The 14,410-nt window shown below is 39.1% G+C and overlaps 2 protein-coding genes across 6 annotated transcripts in view; both read right to left on the reverse strand.

Annotated features, from left to right (window-relative positions):
* OXSM (3-oxoacyl-ACP synthase, mitochondrial) overlaps positions 1-14,410 on the reverse strand; it is a 488,173-nt gene that overhangs the window by 270,975 nt on the left and 202,788 nt on the right. The window lies entirely within an intron of this gene.
* The window catches only part of RARB (retinoic acid receptor beta), a 770,770-nt gene that overhangs the window by 74,013 nt on the left and 682,347 nt on the right, over positions 1-14,410 (reverse strand). The gene's annotated exons all lie outside the window — the stretch shown is intronic.

A 14,410-nucleotide genomic window follows, 5' to 3' on the forward strand; every position in this document is an offset into this window, starting at 1 on the left:
GTTTTAGTCCTTAACTTCTATGAGATAAAAAAGATTTGTACTAAATTACTTAGGAGCTTCATCTTTATTCTACCAAGATGGAGAACATGGTGGTTCCAGTGGGACTGCTGATACTTTGCAAATCTAACCCAAATTTCTGTTGGACAAAGGTTCTGATTAAATTATCCTTTACATCTTATTTCTTCTGGCCAACACCTTGACCTTGACTGTAAAAGTACTTTCTGAACAGTTTGATTCTCCAAGCAGTTTTAAATGATTGCTTATGCTGGGTGCCGTGGTAACAAAAGTAGGTCACTATTATTTGGTTGTACATCTTTCTGAGTCCATTAGAACTGTCGGTTAACTTCCTAAGCTCAAATTCCTCAGAAAGTGCATGTTTGTTTTCAGCCACACATTGTGTGGAGGAAAGGTAGCAGTTCTGATTTCAAATGCTTCTTACATACTTCAAGAATTTCCTTCACTTTTTAAACAAATTCCTTCCTAGCTGCAGTGAACAACCTATAGTATACAGAGGTCACAGCAGTGAAACCCACAGAAAATTCAATGTGCATCAGCCTTAGGCATTGCCCATAGGATATAACGCTACAACTTTTTAAAGAGGCAGTTTTTAAATTGTACTTTATATAGGAATGGCATGAGAGATTTCCCCCTTCTACTACTGCTAACAATGGTCCATTTAAAAAAATAATGCAATGTTACTAATAGGTCCTGTGCACGAGAGAAAAAAATTGTAAAAACTGCTGCAGAAGTTTTATGGTTATTTTTCCCCCTTTAGCTCTGAAAGTGTGAGTGAGGGCTGAGTCTTTATTCAAATAGGAAAAGAAGAGGAAAGCTATTTGCTTACCATTTTCAAAAAACATTTGTTAAGCCTTTTTTGAGGGAACCACATAAAGTATATGGGGTAGACATGGTCCTTGACTTTCAGACAATCCTAATTTGTAGGTTATTCAGTTCAGCTGGTAAAAGAAAAAAAAACCCACTCCAAAGAATATCATGCTATGATAATAAAGGCACTCCCCTTAGAAACTGTACAGCCAGGTTCTATTTCTAGCACAACCCCTTATTAGCCATTGACGTTGCCAAGTCATTTCACTTCTACAAATCTTGAATTCCTGAGTCTTTAAACAGGAATTTCATTATCTCCCTTGTTTTCCTCATATGACAGCTGCCAAAATCAAACTACCTGGAGGGGATAATTCATATCATTCACTTTGCCAAAAAACGTACCCACACTTCCTTGAGACAATGATCACAACCTGTATTTGAAAAAGTCTTTCTATTTATAAGAATGGGATTCTTACCCCCATTAGATCAGAAATCAAGTACAAACAAGGGTAGAGAACCATTCCCTTGGGAGGACATCCCTCAACTCCATATATGTAAAGAAATAATGCTTCTGACAACACTGGGGAAACTTACTGGAAACCAGTGATATTCTCAATACATTCGGGCATGAATTTGCTGTTTTCAACACATAGTGGGATCACAATAAACACATAGTTGTCACCAAATCAAACATTTCCGTGTGTCAAATATGAGCCCTTGTGACCAACAGAACTTTCTAGACAGCACCATCAAACTAGAAAACATTTAAATTAGATTCTAATCAGGCATCCATTTGTCCCTCACCCAGTACCTACTGGAGACCAACCAGCCTGGGTCTCCTTCTCTGTGGACAGAACCTTAAGCCAAGAATCTAGGGCCATAACATACAGTTTCAAAATATACCTTAGATGCGGTCGAAGAGGGCAGGACAGGGGCATCTCAGGAATGGAGATGCCCAACGGCTCTAGGAGGACCTGCAGACCTCCCCCTTACTCAGGGCTGTGCTTCTGGAATGAAATTCTGTGCCTTGATTGAGTCTGGGCCAAGCCTCTCCACTGTTCTCTGTCTTCGCTCCTCCCACAAACTGCCCTCACATCTACCTTCTCCTTACCTCCCGCCTCCAAATGTGCTCTCAAACAAGCAGGCAACACTTTACTTCCTGTCGGTTACCATGAAGTGATTTAACCTGCCACCTTTCCTTGGGGAAACTTCCATTTTCAGGGAATAATAAAGAAACCTTACTGCTAAATAAAGAAAACTTCTATGTTGAGGATGAAAAGCCAGAGACAGGCGGTCTGTGCTTGGACACAGAGTAGGGTGATGGGTGTATATTGTTACCTACTCGTAAAACGTGCCCCGCTCCCTATGCCTACCAAAAGGTTTTTAGACCATTCTCTCAGTTTCTTTCTTCCCAACCGCAGTTTACTGGCAAGGGACATCGAAAGTACAATTTTGATGAGCTTTTAAGTCTACATGTTCATGGTAGATCCCCTAGAAAATGTAAAGTGCATAATTACAACTTTAATTATCTTCCATATCACAAATACAGGCCTTTTTCTCGACCACTTCTGCTTGAAGTATTTTGTTTTCATGTATTTTCTTGAGTGAGGTAATTAACCTCTTTGTGTCTCAGCCATTTCATCTCTAAAATGATGACACTCTTTTATAGCACACCATGACAAAAATGTTCAGAGATCCCCACATAAAAAGGTGACATATGAGAAAAAAGCAGCAAGAGAAGTCAATCTTGGCACATTATGTTCAAAAACCACTTAACAGCTCTCTCTCTACTGTATTTGGAGCAGAGCACAGTATGAATTAGGTTTCACTGTAATTATGTCCTGGAAGCAAATATGATTTTCAATGAAGAGGTTTTACTGACTCTAATTAAAGGGATGTTACAATCTATTGTCTCAGATTGTGTGATGTCTGGAAGGGATCTTACCGGTCATTGCCTCAATGTCCTTGTTTTATAGTCGTGCAGTACCCAGAGAGGTTAAGTGACTTGCCCATGGCCACCCAGCTAGTTGGGCATGGCTGGCCCCTACGTTTCACATTCTGGGTTCTCAGTGTAGTGCTTTTTAATAGACAGCTATTACATTAGACCCAAGTGGATACTGTATATTCTTTCCTACTGCACAGATCTCTTCCGCATTTATTAATGAATTACAGGCCAACAGAACCAAAGTTCCAGTGGATTCTCATATCTTATTTTTTCCCCCAGAATATCCTAGAAACTGTCAGAGGCACCAGGAATAACTCAGAAGCAGCTGTCAGCTCTCCGCAGCAGCAAAGTTCACATGTTGATTCACCCTTGAAACAGGAACGTGTGTGATGAGTTTGGATGGGAGGCGATGCTTGCGGCACCCCCGGTTTTGTATAATTAGATCTAGGAAGGAACTCTAAGAAAGATGGTTGTATCTTTTAGATGCGCAAAGTTTGAAAGCTAAGTAGGCCGGGGAAGTTCTATCGTGACAAGAGCATGCATGGCAAAGATTTCTTCACTGGAGACATGCTCTGTTCTCTGTAGACAGGAAGTCTTGGGTGATGTGGGCGTCAGGAGAAAGGCAATGCCCTTTCCTTGCCTGATGGGGGAGACCCAGACATAGGTTGCTCTGAAGGCTTTGAGTCAATAAAATGAACCACAATGATATCTTTTGTTTTGAAAGCATTTTGATTTCTCAAAGCACTTTCACAGCTTTTTGATACTCTTGATATTTTATTCTCACAGACTCCCTTAGGTGTAAAAAGGGTAGGAATGAAGACTTTTACGTTACAGGTGAGAAAACAGAGGCAGTTACTGTTCTTGCTTGAAGTCCATCTTAAAAATGGGCCAGTACATCATGCTCGCTTAAGGGAATTTGCTTTACCTGCCTTTTTGGTAGTTTATTAAAGGCATCAGTGAAGGGTAATAAGTTTGTCATGAGCTGGACTTAAATGTTAGAGTATTTCACTATATATCATGTGTGGCTATAAATGAGTGAGGTTTTATATGATATATGACCGTTCGAAGAAAAGTCATCCTGAGTTTACTTGTTCCAACTCTAGTGTCACTGCTTACAACATTTTTCTCTCTCCTCTTCTGGAACTGCCTTCTGAGGCAATTTCTAGACAGGAAAAGCAAGCTCATCTATTCACAGTCACTACTTACTTAATCTAAAAAAAAAAAAAAAAAAAAAAAAAAAAAAAAGAGTTATCAGTTGGATGTTTAAATTCTCATCTATATGTGTTTTAAAAGGATATAACTTCATAGTTAGTTGCATTTGTATTAGGAACCAACACTTTTTATGTTCCCTGTACCTCAAATGACCAGATTTTGGAGGTTGGGAAAGGAATAGTTTAAGAATTTTCAGTTCAGAGTTGAAATCAGAAAGTCCCTACTGAATTGTTGAGATAGGATGGTAAGGCATGTAACCACTGAGTAGCTTCTATGAACTGGATAGAAATGAAGGCTGAAGTTACAAATTGCACATATATTTGGTATAGAACTAAACTCTTATAACCAGTGTTGGAATTAGAACAGAAAATTTTAAGAGTGAATACGGCAAGGGTTGGCAAAACTTTTTCTTTAAAGGGCCAGATGGTAAATATTTTAGGCTTTGTGGGCAGTATGGCCTCTGTGACAACTACTCAGCTCTGTTGTTTAGCAAGGAGGCAGCAGCAGACAACACGTAAGTGAATGCATGTGGCTGTTTCAATAAAATTGTATTGACGAAAACAGGCAGCAGGCTAGATTTGGCTCATAGGCTGACCCCTGATTATGGTCTTTTACACTGAGGTGAATATGGATGTTATCCTCAGATATCAACATTTCTAAATATTTAGGAATGGATTTGATCTTCTTTGGGGGAAACAAAGAAGTAAGTGCAAAAACAGTATTGGCCACAATTTTTCTCAACCATTTCTATCTAAAGCATTGTCAATATCCAATGTTATTTAGTGTTAGAAAATCAGGAAAACTGAAGTTTTACCTCAGAATAATCTGAGTTAATTCACTTTTTAAAAATAACTTTTTTTTAATCACACAAACAAATGTGCACTAAAATGCTGAATGATAAAAATACAGATAAGCTCAAAACACGTGACAATAACTTTTGACATTTTGGGTTTTATCTTTCAAATCTTAGGTGTTGTTACAAATATGAGATCAAACTGTGCATAATTTTGTTTTATACTTTCTAACTTAATAAATGAGTTTTTGTTAAATTAGAAAGAAATGCAACATCACTAGTCATCAGGAAAATGCACATTAAAACCACAATAAGCTACCACTTCAGACCCAGGAGGATCTCTGAAATTAAAAGACTGAAATATCAAGGTATGGAAGGATGTAGAACAACTGGAATTCCCATACACTGCTGATGGAGGGTACAATGGCAGGTAGAAGAACCACTTGGAAAACGAACTGCTTTTAATAAAATTAAACACGTGTGTCCCTGTGACAGAGTAATTTCACTCTCAGGTCTGTACCCAGGAGAAATAAGTGGCCATGCTTCCCACAAAGCATGTACAGGATATTCATGGCAATGTTATTCATAATAGCTTCAAACCGGAAACAACCCAAATGTCCATCAACATGAGAAGAGCCTATCTATAAAATAGAATGCTACTCAGCAACAGAAGGAGCAAACAACCAGTACATGCGCCAACATGGGAAAATCCTACAGATGTAATGATGAATGAAAGAAGCTAGACACAAAAGAGCATACACTGTGATTCTGTGTGGATGAAGTTCAACAAGCAAAACTAACCTATGGTGACAGACATTGGAAGAGTTTACCTTAATTATAACCACCACCCAGATCAAGATACAAAGTGTTCCAACCCCAGAAAGCTCCCACATGCTTCTTTCTAATATCTTGACTTAGGAGGTGGTTTGAAGGATGCATATATTTATCAAAACTTACTAAACAGTACACTTAAAAGTCTATGCCATTAAGATATGTAAGTTATACCTTAATAAAGAGAAACATGTTCTAAAATAAAAAGTTGATTTCTACCTTAAAAGGGAAAATCAAACAGAAACAGACAATACCCATAAAGGCATTATTTGAAGGAGAGTGCTTTTAAATTATAGAATTTGAAATGGAATGAAGAGGAGAGTCAACTCTTGTTTTGAGGAAGCCATCTTTATTGTACTGTCTCCATTTCATGCCCATCGTTAATTCTTTTGGGTCTAAGGTCATAAGGATTGCCTTGCTTTTCCATGCCTTTTTATTTCAATTTGGAAAACAGTTGAGATTGAATAACTACCTGGAGGGATGTCCTGAGGAAGAGCAACGAAAAATGTCAAGGACATCCTAAATTACGTCTCCCAGTACTCACTTTATAAAGACCTGTGGGAAACATTCATCTCAAACATCAGTATCTAGAACATCTGTGATTCTTCTGAACAACAAGGCTGTTTTCCTCTTGTGGACACCTAGAATCTTGTCACTGACCTTGTCCCCTTTTAGCTCTGAGTACCAAACAATTTTTACCAAATAAGAGCCCTCATCTAGTACATACACAACTTAGTATACGAATCTCACTCCAAGGTGTATTTTTGTATTTTCCCTTACATCAATTAATCTAACACTTTAAAATCGTCTGTTTTCTTTTAGAACTGAGATACAGTTCAAATGCTATAAATCTGCCCTTTTAAAATGTGTTATTCAGTGGTTTTTAATATATTCACAAATTTCACAAACTGTGAAACAGTCACCATCATCTAAGTCCAGAATATCTCATCGGCCCCAAAAAGGAACTCATTAGCAGCCCTCCCCATTCACCACTGATAGACAACTTCTAGCAACTCCGAATTTACTTTGGGTTTCTATGGATTTGCCCTTTCTGGACATTTTGTATGGATGAACCCATAGAATATGGGGCCTTTTGTGTCTGGCTTCTTTCACTTCGCGTAATATTTTCAAAGGTCATCCGTGTCGTACCACATATTAATATTTCATTCCTTTGTATGGATGAAAAATATTCTGTTGTAAGGATATATCACATTTTGTCTATTCATCAATTAATGGACAGTTGGGTGTTTCAGCTTTTTGCTATTATGAATAATGCTTCTATAAGCATTTCTGTCAAGTTTCTGTGTGGATATATGTTTTTATTTCTCTTGAGTATATACTTAGGAGTAAAATGAATGGGTACCATGATAACTCTCTGTTTAAGTTCTTGAGGAACTGCCAAACTATTTTCCATAGTGGCAATGTACCATTTATGATCCCACTAGCAGTGTGAGAGTGTCCAAATTTCTGTACATCTTCCTAACATTTGTTATTGCTCGTCTTTTTTATCATAGCCATCTTAATGGGTGTGAACCAGCATCCCATCATGGTTTTGACTTGCATTTCCATGACTAAAGATGTTGAGCATCTTTTCATGTGTTTATTAGATATTTGTGTATTTCCTTTGGTGGAATGTCTACTAAAATCCATTGCTCATTTTAAAATTGAGCTATTTGTCTTTTTACTGTTGAGTTGTCATTTTTTTCACAATACTTTTGTAAGCCTCATTGTATTCATTGAAGATGGCAATAAGAGATAAATATATTTCTATTAAGAGGGTGAGGGTTTGCTAATATTCGCTTTTGCAGAGATAACCAACCCTATTAGTTTTGATATTTTAGAAGTGATATTACATATGTTAAATCAACTTGTTAAAATACCATCTCATGAAACCACAAGTTGTATGTCTTCATGTCTAAATTTCAAATGCTGGATTAATTGCTCATACTCTGCAAACTGACATTAGGAAAGAATTTGTCATTTTTACTGCTTTCTTTTCTGCCATAAGTATATATTAAACACTTTCAAATAATAAAAATAAAAAGGACAAGGAGGCTGGGCACAGTGGCTCACACCTGTATCCCCATGAGGGCGAGGTGGGTGGATCACTTGTGGCCAGGCGTTTGAGACCAGCCTGGCCAACATGGCAAAACCCTACCTCTGCTAAAAATACACAAATTAGTTGGATGTGGAGGCACATGCCTATAATCCCAGCTACTTGGGTGCGTGAGGCACGAGAATCACTTGACCCCAGGAGGCAGAGATTGCAGTGAGCCAAGATTGCATCACTGCTTTCCAGCCTGGGTGACACAGTGTGACTCTGTCTCAAAAAAAAAAAAAAAAAAAAAAAAAAAAAAAAAAAAAGACAAGGAAATAAAGATGAATCTGATAAATTTAGAACTTACAAATAAATTACTCTGATGGCTTTTTTTTTTTAAAACTAGGTTGCCTATTGTAGCAGCTAAAACTTTTTGTTAACTTCCCTAAGCCAGTCTCAATTTGATTATTCATTTGAAGTCCCAGTTCCCTTTAATGAATGAATCAAAATATAAAGCACCTTGTTTTTTTAATTCTGGAAAAAATAATTAGCTAATTATTAAACTGGAATCCACATAAGTTCATAAATCACATTTTGAACACTATATTTCTTTTTTTTTAAATTATATTTTAAGTTCTAGGGTACATGTGCATAACGTGCAGGTTTGTTACATATGTATACTTGTGCCATGTTGGTGTGCTGCACCCATCGACTCGTCAGCACCCATCAACTCATCATTTACATCAGGTATAACTCCCAATGCAATCCCTCCCCCCTTCCTTCTCCCCATAATAGGCCCCGGTGTGTGATGTTCCCCTTCCCAAGTCAAAGTGATCTCATTGTTCAGTTCCCACCTATGAGTGAGAACATGCGATGTTTGGTTTTCTGTTCTTGCGATAGTTTGCTGAGAATGATGGTTTTCAGCTGCATCCATGTCCCTACAAAGGACACAAACTCATCCTTTTTTATGGCTGCATAGTATTCCATGGTGTATATGTGCCACATTTTCTTAATCCAGTCCGTCACTGATGGACATTTGGGTTGATTCCAAGTCTTTGCTATTGTGAATAGTGCCGCAATGAACATACGTATGCATGTGTCTTTATAGCAGCATGATTTATAATCCTTTGGGTATATACCCATGAATACTATATTTCTAAAAGGAACTTACTGCCACTACTGATAATTTAACACTTAGAAATAATAATTCTTACCTTATCTTTTTTAGCTGTTTATTATTTGATGGGTCAAATAATTTTTCAAATATAACAGGCTATAAACAAATCCCTGGGCTATTAATTTGGAGTGCATAGCCCTGAAAGAAAAAGCTAGTTATGTGGGTTGATGCAATTTGGGGTATTAGATAACCATACTCAGAGAACTAGGAGTAGATCATGGCCCATAGTACATTTCTGGTGTTCCTTACACATTCAAAGCTGAAGTGAAAAGGGTCTCAAACCAGAGGAAAAGGCAAAATGCCAAGATGTTAAAACACTGCCTGAAGAAATGTTAAAGTATTAACAGGAAGGAAGATTCTTCTAATGAGAGGTATTACTCTTCTTGGTGCTAACACAATTTCTCTATGCACAGGAAGAAATGTCCATTCCACTACTCCACATTTTAATCTGTTTCTTTTTCACTGAAGTATAAAATACACACATAGTTTTGTATGTACACATCAGATTAAAGTTTAGAATGTCAACCACCCCACAGGGATCCCATGTGCCTCTTTCGAGTCAATATCTCCTTTCTGAGGGTAACCACCATTTTCATCGTTATCACATAGACAAGTTTTACTCATTTTAAATCTTTAAACAAATGGAGTAATATAGACTATTTCTTGTCTCTTATTCTAAGTTCCTTCACTCAATATCATGTGAGTTCATCCATGCTGTTAGTTCTTTATTACTAAGCATATTCCATGACTTGAATATATCACAATTTATTTACACAGTCTACTGTTGACAGACCTATGGGTTCCCCCCCACCCCAGGACTGGGAATAAATCTTCGGTGAACATTCTTGTATGTGTCTTTGGGTGGGCCCATACTCTCATTTCTATTGAGTATGTTCCCAGGAATAGAACTACTCAGTCATATTGATATGTTTAGCTTTAGGAGATACTGCCAAAGAGTGTTCCAAACTTTGGCTTGATTTATACTTCCACAAGCCACGCGTGAGAGTTCCAGTTGCTTCACATCTCACCAACATTTGCTATTGTCAGTCCTTTTAGTGTCAGCCATTCTGGTGGAGTAAAGCACCACACTTCAATCTGATGGATGCAGTTCTATTTTTAAGGAATACAATGCCACACAGAAGGCACTATTTGTAAAAACAAAATGGAGCTTTGCACTCCATAGACCCGGACACCATTGTTATCCTAAGAATGTGGGGAAGGCCACCTCCAAGAGTTTGCTCAGCCCCAAGAGGCAGGACGAAGCCCTGACGTCTTTCTTCCTGAAATAACTCACTCACTGCATCTATTAGAGTAGGGTAGGAGTATATTCTGAGACTGCGTATTTTCAGATTTCTGGGAGCTCAAAGTCCAAGGGCATCACAGCCAAGTTTCCATTCAGTTTAAAACTACTGAAACATTCTGTCTGGACACTTTCAGGATATAAAGTGGGACTCCTTCACTTATTACCTTTCACTTGGTTCTCCTCCTGTCCTCATTAAATCCCTTGAGTCCAGAGTTTACTAGAAGCAACTTTCGTCTTTCCCTTTGGAAGGGCCATATCATGACTGGCTCCCAAATGGGTCCATTTTGAAACACTAGTGAAGTTTCTTAGTTTTATTTTAAGATTTAAACAATGTTGCTAAACCAAAATATTGTTTAGAAGTCAGACCAACTGACCTTATAACTCCCTCCCCCTAAAAAACAAGCAAAGAAAAATGGAGGATTTGCATTTTCCAACATCAATAAAATATGTTTGTCCTAAAATCATTTTGAAAATGAAACAAGCAGATTTTTTTTTTTTTTTTTTAAATCACGAAGGTATTTTACGCTTGGTAAAATGAAGTGTCGGAACAATCAAGTGTGTATTTGGGACAAAAACATTCCTTCTCTTGAGAAAACAGGGTGTTTGCTTTGCTTGTTCCCAGTACTAAAAGATGTCTGTCTTCATTAATCTAATTCATCACATAATTGCTCAACTCTTTGTTTTCCAGCTGTAAAGGGAGAAGGATGAAAGAAATAACCTAACCATGATAGTTAATATTTTGTGATAGAAGAGGGAGAAGAGATAGGGTTTAAGTGCTTGATACCACTCCAGGAAGAGCAAATTCCAGACTGTACTCTATGTAAGGATTTACTGAGTGATTTAGGTAGCCACTCTCCTGAGAACTGCTGTCACTGGGAGAAGGTACTTAAAGGGCCATGTTCATTGCTCCAGAACACAGGGACTGCAGGAGAATTTCGGGTTGCTATTTTTAGGGAGACATTTGTTTCCAAACAAAGGGCTCTCTGCCAGCTATTTTAGAAGCACTTGCATATTTATTCAGCCAACTCTCTGTGCTGGGGATTGTCTTTGGGCATTAAGGTTTTATCAACGTCTATTTAAAGCAGAATAAAAAATAGCTCAAGATGAAAACATCCAATATTTCCAGTTTAGAATGTAAGGCACTTCCTTTTTTCTTACAGGGTTGATATCTGGTTTCTCCCTCTCTCCCTTCCTCTCCCCGTTTCTGAAATTGCCACCTGTCTTACAATCTGTAGTGTGTCTTGGTTTAATAGGCGCCGTTTTCCCTTTTAGTGGTATTTAAAATAATGGTGCACCTTAACAAATGATCGATCTGATGAAATATTTGTGTGTGTGTGTGTGTGTGTGTGTGTGTGTGTGTGTGCATAGCTTTGAGAGAAAGTAAATCTCTGTTAGGACCTCTTTGCAAGCTTCATCTGTTTACATGCACCATGGAACAAACAGCATTGTGATGTCATGTCATGAAAGGGGTAACATACTATCATTCATATGGTGCAAAGTGGGAAAGCAGGCAGAATGGGAAAGGTAAAAATGGGCTCATGATATCAATAAGACCTAATGTTTTCTTGGGCTTGTATTTCACTTTAGGTCCACGTGCTCAAATCTCTTAACTCTTGGAAAGATCAGGCAGAAGTTCCTGATTCAGAATCCCCAGTCCTTAAGTACCCTTTTCATTCTTTCTCTCTTTTCCTTCCTTCTTCCTTCCTCCCCTCCCCTCCCCTCCCCTTCCCTTTCTTCCTCTCTCTCTCTCTCTCTTTTTGAGATGGAGTCTTGGTCTGTTGCCCAATCTGGAGTACAGTGGCACGATCTCAGCTCACTGCAACCTCCGCCTTCCAGGTCAAGCAATTCTCCTGCCTTAGCCTCCTGAGTAGCTGGGATTACAGGCACATGCCACCACATCCGGGTTTTTTATTTTTATTTTTTATTTTTTTTGTATTTTTACTAGAGATGGGGTTTCACCATGTTAGCTGGGATGGTCTCAATCTCCCGACCTCGCGATCCACCTGCCTCAGTCTCCCAAAGGGTTGGGATTACAGGCGTGAGCCACTGCACTCAGCCGTACCCTTTGCTTTCAATTCATTCCAGAAACATCTATTAAGTACAAGGCACTGGGCTCACAATTAAAGATTCAAATAAAAACCAAACTCCATACTCGTCCTTGAAGCACCCCCAGCCAGTGAGGGACCTCCTGTGTGATGGGTTTTCTCTCTCTCAACACATATATACACACACAGACACCAAAATCTCCTGGACCCACCAAAAAAACAGTTTGACTCTGAAAGTCATCTCAGTAGAGGTGCCACTAACACATCATAGCATAGAGAGGTGAGAGCGACCCCCATACACGCCTTGCTGTTAGAGAAGTGTGTCGTGTGTACATGTGCATGGCTGCTCATTTAGGAAGAAGGTGGCTTCAAGGAGGAGTAGGGAGGGAAAGGCATTGCAGGCAGAGAGAACAGCAGGCACAGCCTAAGGATGCTGTGTCACATGCGAGGACACTGAGTGGCTAGTGGCCAGTGCATGGCACATTTGGGGGCATGTGACAAGAGATCAGTGTCAGGCAGGCTGGGGCAGCTGTGCAGGGCTCTCTGCTCATGCTAACACGTTTGGACATTTGGAGTTGATTCTGTAAGTGTTGAATTCCAACATCAGATCATCTGGCTTAGAGCTGAAACTGCTTCTGGCCCCATCTACCCATCACCATGCTTTGTGGGGGTAGATGTGAGTCCCAAGGACACATACTTCTTGTTTTGAGTAAAGGGACCACTGGTCCGGAAGGAGCATTAGCTGTCCTGTACAATCACTAAGGACCACTGATGAATGAATACACCAATCTTTAGAAACTAGGGTGGCTCAGTCTCATAACAGATACCGGAACAGTAACAGGAGCTAACGCTTAGCTAAGTACTGTTTTTAGCCCCTGCCATGTATTAATTCATTTCCTTCTCACAATAACCACATGAAGTAGGTACTATTACTCTCTTCATGTTACAGACAAGCAACCTCGTGCACACAGATGTTAACTGACCTGCCCAAGATCACACAGAGCTAAGTAAGTGGTGGGTTGGGGTATGAAACTGGCTGCCCCTTAAGTTCCGGCTTTAAGCTGCATACTGCCTTGCCACTCTTTGGGAGGGGGAGTAAATGGTGCATCTTGAGAGTCTCCCATGTCTCTCATTATCCCTCCATCAGTTCCCCTGGATGCTTAAAATCCACTGTGACAGATCCACCCATTCATTGACCCTTTTTTTTATTAGGAAAGGTCTAAACCTTGAGGATCCAAAAAACTGAGACCCCCCCCTTCCCATCTTCAAGTTGTACACAGAGTTCAGGATGTGAGGAAGAGTTAGGGGCAGGCAGCAAGGCAGGGGCATGTCAGTGGGATCTCACCAGCAACTGAGGCACTACAGAGACTCTGAGAGGCCACAGCTTAAGACTCTGCTTCTATTCCTAAGATACAAGAACATATAAAACCAGTGTTTCTCAAACTTCAGTCCTTTGAAGTACTGCCTTCACAATTTTGCACATATTCACAGGCTGCTATACACTTGTGATTTCTGTCTCAATTGGTTTTTTTCTTAAATAAAATTTAGAGGGAATTTTTATATTACTACTATAAAGGGGAAAGGAGTGCCATTTGCCATAAATAGAAAGGTAGGGTAAAAAATAAACAGGGTTTTCAGGTCAACTGCCCGTGTTTCTAAAGTCTGACTGGAACAAAGCCATGCTCAATTGTGAAGCTCTGAAGCTGCAATAGTAGAGTTGAGTAGTTGCAAAAAATACCAAATGGCCTGCAGACGCTAAAATATTTACTGCCTGGCCATTTAAGAAAATTTGCAGACCTCTGAAATAAATACAATCCAGTCCTACCTAGGTATTGTTGCCATCCTCTGTTAAAAAGAGAGATGAGCAGAGATTCAAGAAATATTAAGGCTGTATTGGCATCAAACTGAGATTTTTCTCATTGGTAATAAAAAGACAATAGATATTGGAAAGGAAATACTTTATCATTAAATGAGTAGATACTAACTCATGCCAAGTTCGTTATTCCCTAAAATTACATTTCATATCACAGCATGCAGTTTACACTTAAGGGAATACAGAATTAAACTAGTATACATATCAAATCAAACCACACATATAATTTTTTTTTTTTTTTTGAGACAGTCTTGCTGTGTTGCCCAGGCTGGAGTGCAGTGGCTCGATCTTGGCTCACTGTAGCCTCCGCCTCCCGTGTTCATGTGATTCTTGTGCCTCGGCCTCCAGAGTAGCTGGGATTACAGAGG

The sequence above is a fragment of the Macaca thibetana genome, chromosome 2, assembly GCF_024542745.1.
Source record: "Macaca thibetana thibetana isolate TM-01 chromosome 2, ASM2454274v1, whole genome shotgun sequence".
Classification (NCBI taxonomy): Eukaryota; Metazoa; Chordata; class Mammalia; order Primates; family Cercopithecidae; genus Macaca; species Macaca thibetana.